Source organism: Setaria viridis, chromosome 6, assembly GCF_005286985.2.
Source record: "Setaria viridis chromosome 6, Setaria_viridis_v4.0, whole genome shotgun sequence".
Taxonomy (NCBI): Eukaryota; Viridiplantae; Streptophyta; class Magnoliopsida; order Poales; family Poaceae; genus Setaria; species Setaria viridis.
The window spans coordinates 16,862,918-16,868,652 of NC_048268.2; positions in this window are offsets into that span (position 1 = coordinate 16,862,918).

Here is a 5,735-nt window from a genome sequence, read left to right on the forward strand (position 1 = left end):
CGAACTGATCCATTTAATCTGAATCTTCAGAGCCGACTGCTCGGATCGGCTGTAGGCCAAAATCGGACACTTTCAGGAAATCGGTGTCCCAAGTTCTTCTGGATATGCACTTGACGTGTTCACAGCTCCATTATTGTGCATCGGCCGCAGCAACGTTGTAGGCGGAATCGGCGGTGACTATTTTGATGTTATCGCTGACCCATTGTACGAGGCATTGATGCATTGTGGACGGGATGCACAATTTGCGTGTATCCAGTCGCGACCGAGCAACATATTGTAGGACCCTTTGCCATTAATAATAAAGAAAGTGGTGGGAAGGGTCTTACTGCCGATGATAAGGTCAACGCAGAGCGCGCCACGGGCGGGAGACACGTTGCCTTCGAAGTCTTTGAGCATCATATCCATCTTGGTCAGATCTTCGTCGCTTTTACCCAATTTTCTGAACATGGCATATGGCATGATGTTGACTGCAGCGCCTCCGTCCACTAGTAGTTTCGTGACTGGTCGGCCGTCGACGTGCCCTTTGAGGAACAACACCTTGAGGTGTTGTCATTTTCATCTTCGGGTTTCTCAAAGGTGGCTGCCATTGGCTCCAAAGCCAATTGTGCCATCTGTTCCTTCGCCTCCGACGTGTCGTGCTGATCAGCGGGAGCCATGAACTCCATCGGCAAGATGAACACCATGCTGACGTCAGCTGCCGATTCCTAGTTGCCGTTTTCTTCCTTATCGCTTCTTTTAGGGCGCCAAACTCGAGGTCTGTCACTTTTCTTATCCATCATCTGTTGTTGCTCTTCTTCCTGTTGTTCCTACTGGCGCAGGCGTTGGATCCTTCGCTTTTGGGATTTGGTCAACCCATCGGGGCACCACATGGGGTTCACAGGTTTTGCCGGTAGTCTGGCACGTTCCCATTCTGGTTCCCGCCCCAGGGGATTTTCATCTGACACCCGAGCATCAGCCATCTCTTCCAGCCGATCGTGTGCGCTGACTCTGCCCCCTAGTCGGTCGTGCTGGTCAGTTCTGCACCCCGGCCTATCGTGTCGCTCACGTCTGTCCTTGGGCTGATCATATCGATCACTTCTGCCCCCCAGCCGATCACGCACTGAAAGGCGCCGATCCTCTTGCTCGCGCCAGTTTCTGCTGATTGGCTCTGATTCTCTATCCCTGGAACGAGACCTTCTGAATGGGCGATTGTTGTTATATGGACCGTTGCACTCTGGGCAATTATCGGCCGATGGCAACCTAAGGTTATTTTCCCAGCAATGGATGAAGATCGGGCATCGCCAATGATCCTCGTGTCGTCGCATCATCTTTTCGCGAAATTTTGAATTCTCCTATTGCCGGTGGTATTTGCTGAGCAAAAATTGGGAAGTGATGGGTCTGCGTGGTCCTTCCGATCCTTCACCTTCATCATCCATCCATCTCTTCCCTTTGATGTCTTCGGGCGTAGCTTGATTCCTGGGGTCCATAATGCCGCTCTTTTTAGCCGATTCCGATGTCAACACTTTGGTTTGAAGCACATTTCTTACCGTATCAACCATGTTGGTGGGGAAAGGGTGCTGATCAATGTTCATTGGCTTTGCTGGCTTTGTCGGGACCTCGAACTTGAGCCTGCCCTGTTCGATGGCCGATTGTATCTGCTGACGAAAGATATTGCACTCGTTTGTGTCGTGGGACGTGGCATTGTGCCATTTGCAATATTTCATCTTTTTCAGCTGCTCGGCCGATGGGATGGAATGATAGGGTGAGAGCTTGATTTGTCCTTCTTGGAGGAGTAGGTCGAAAATTTTGTCGGCCTTTTACGTGTAAAAATCGAATGCCTCCGGTTCCTTTTTTCCGAAAGGGCATGATATCGGCTTCTTTCCTTTAACCCACTCTGCTAGGCTGATTTCCGCCTCCTCCTCGGATTCAGACCCCTCCAAATACGCCACCTTCTTCTGAAAGTTTCTCCACTAATCAAAAGGGTGTATCTCTTGACCAGATAATCGGTGCACGATTTGACTCAGGCTTTCGAACTCCTGGGAAGCGTACTTCTCTTTGATGTGCGGTAGGAGCCCCTAGAAGGCAATATCGGCCAGCTGCGCATCAGTCAGGACCAGGGTGTAGCACTTGTTCTGGACCTCTCTGAACCTCTGCACATAAGTGGACACTGGCTCGTTGCTTCTCTGCCTGAGGCTCGTCAGATCTAAGAGCTTCATCTCATGCACTCCCGCATAGAAGTACTTATGGAATTGCTTCTCCAAATCGGCCCAAGTAACTATGGAGTTGGGTGGCAGCGTAGTGAACCACTGGAAGGCTGACCCGGATAGGGATGATGAGAAAAGACGCACCCGCAGAGCATCCTGTGTAGCCGTCTCTCCGCATTGGATGATGAATCTATTCACGTGTTCCACAGTTGAGGTGTCGTCGAGCTCCGAAAACTTGGTGAAGTCAGGAACTTTGTACCGATGGGGAAACGGCAGTAGATCATAGGCTGGCGGGTATGGCGTTCTATACGTGTAAGTCTGTACTTGCGGCAGGTTTTGCAGTAACGTGGCCGGCTGAGTGATTGGCGACTGGTGCTTCAGCAAACCGGCCGCCTCATCGTATAGTATTATCGGCGCCGCACCCTGTAGCGCCTCAGCAGTATCTGCCCTCCTGCTGACTTCTGACGTGGCTGGTTGATACTGTGAGATTGTCAGCCTAACGGTCGATTGGAATGGTGCTTGGATCGGGGAGCCTCCATAACTGGCCGATTGATCTTGGACGGCCGCTGTTGATGGTCCCCCCAAGGCACTGAATTTAATGGTAATGATTGCGCGGAGGAAATCTGAGCAGTTTGAGGTGGCGCTTGTGACTGGAGGTATGGCGCACCGTTGTACCCTGGGTGCACTGGTGGCAAGGAAGTGCCGGGTCCTCCATGTTGAGCTTGGATCGGCTGAGGAGCCGAGTGAGATGTGCTTGGGAAACTCCTGACCGGGGCTGCGATAGGTGGGGCGTACGCCGGCTCCTGATATCCTTGAGATACGCCATTGGCTAGGGAGCTGATGACGGCATTGTATACCATGTTGGTTATCACCGAGGATTGATTGATGAAAGCCTGGTAGACAGACTGCTGAACCATCTCGGACATCTTACCCGAGTCCTCGGCGATTGTGATTTGGCAGGGAGTTGGAAAAGGAGCTTTCTTGATGGTTTCCCCGCTCCTGGTACGACTGAAAGATTGCAGGCATGTTTTCCAGTATTGTTCTATCTGCCTTTCCAACTCTTCCTTCTGGTCGTCCTTGAGGTCTGCTTCCGTCACCTCGATGACGTTGTGTTCGGAGATTTCGGCAGCTTTCGACATAGTAGAGGTTGAAGTGGTCCCACCGGGCGTGCCAAAAGTGTGTTGGCGCTAAAAGTCAGCCGATTGACTCTCAGCGTCGGACACACAACCCGGGAGAATCTGCTTAGCTCCTGTTCAGGTGATCGCCCTGGTGTAGTTCGCACGACGTGCCAGCCAATCTGACCTGTTGATTGGCAAGGAAGAAACGTGTCAAATTCTAGGGGTTGCGATCGGCTAAGGTTCCGATCTCGAGGTAGCGTATCAGCGAATCGGCCGATTTGCTATAACAAGATAATCGGCTATGATACAGCCGATAACTACACAACGATTATAAAGAAAACTACTGGAGCAAACTAGACAACGCTATAGGAGCAACACTTGAGAATAGGTCTAATCGGCTATGCAAGAATAATAGATGAAGATAATGACAATCAAGCCAAAAGTTCTAATCTCAAGCTGGATAACTGGTGATAAAACTAGAACGACATGTAAAACCTAGAATTCTAGTAAATATCGATAACTGGTGAATAAATCTAAATGAAACGACAGCGATGCGCTCGAAGTTAAAACTTAGATATTACTTGATATACAGAACTTACAGAATCGGCCGAAGATTGTGTCGATGCAGCCCTGCCAACCCGTATGAACTCGTGAAAGAAGAAAAGTATTGGCGAAGTCGTCGACTTGAAAGTAAAGTACGAGGAAATAATAGATTGTTGTATTGATTGATGTCTTGTTTACAGATCTCTATAGGTGGCTATTTATAGCCTGTTACAACCAACTTCTTAACCGACTAGGATCTATCTCTAATTTTAAACGAAAATGAATATTTACAAGTACAACTCGTATCGGATTTGATCATTGCACTCCCATGGGCCAATCCCCCTTCATCTTCTCTTTCTGATCCACTTTAAGCCCATATTGGCCCAACTGCTCCAACCTTCCAATCGGCCGATCTCTACCAACTCTATCCACCAGAACACTGTAGCGCTAAATCGACCGATCTCCAACTGTAGCACCAATCGGCCGCTTCCTTAAGAATGGCAAATAATTAAATATTCTCACAAAACTTTCTAGTAGCAAATATGTAGGAGCTTTCTTAAGAATAGGAAACGCAGAGGTGATATTCGTAAGGACAAGGATTGGAGATCAGGGCATTTTTTTTCAGGGAATCCAGTCTCCTGTCCATGAATCATCCAATCAGAACCAGGTATTGATTAAGGTTTAAACTCATAGGTTTTTTCCTAAAATCAGTGGCACTCAGACTAAATTATGTCATTGTGTTTTTCTTTGATTTTGAACCACAACATGTCATCTAAAAAATATCTATCCGGGAGTGAGTAAAGGAAGAAGAGAAAACAAGGATATGAGATTATAGAATTCCAATATTGTCTCCTTACGCTTTTTGACCTTTTCGTAGTGACAATATTATGCTAGCTAGTCTAATGATTGTGCATAATTGCGTCAAATCTTAATTTTGTGATCATTGTGATAGATACTGATATAATATGTCACCTTTAATTCGCCACTGGTTACAAAATTTAAGAGTGACTGAAATCGTCAGGGCAAACATGGAAATTTAGAAAGCGTTGCAGGGAAACATCTAGCCTTTTCTTTGTACAGTTAAGTTTTGCAAACCTCTAGTGACTTCAGAAACATATTTAATTGCAGGTTCGGTGGAGGAGAGATCATTGATGCAATTATTTTATACTTTGAAAAATTAGGTTAAAGAGCACACTTCAGCTCCACAGTGCCATGAAGAAACAGATCACTGCTGGCTACTTTCATCCTGGTTTTACTCAAGCAAGTTACTCAAGTCAAGAAGCGTAATTAGATCTGCTCGCCAAGCATCTACGTATTTAGACACATTATAGATTTTACATATATCTAGTCAAACTCACACCAAAAAACATACTGAAGCAATACATCGCGATAAAGAAAAATGAAATGATAATTGACAGATGTATGGGTGTAACACAAGATATTCAAATTTTCATGATGTATGAGTTGGTCAATTATGTATTACAATGTGGCAGATTGTAAATCCGATTGCAGTGTGTAAATTGGTGCAATTTATACAACATTTTTCCTTATCTATACCTAATATTAAAGAGAGGATGTTTCTTTCAATCCTTCAACCGTCGTGATCATTTTGCGAAACCCCCCCCTCAAGTTTTCAGTAATCAACCCGCAGTCCAATTTTGAGGGGGTTAAATGAGATCAAGCTCAGGTGGAAAAAGAAGAGAAGAGAGGGGGTTAAATGAGAAAAAGCTTCTCCTTTCTTAAGAGGCGACGGAGGGGATTGGGCGCGGGTAGCGGCTGGAGCGGGACGCCCCGCCGCTGCCCCGCGCTGCCCCTACGCGCGGCCTCGGCGATGAGGTCGGTCGGGCGCTTGGCGGTGCGGGAGGGGGCGGAGAACAAATACGAGGCTTGC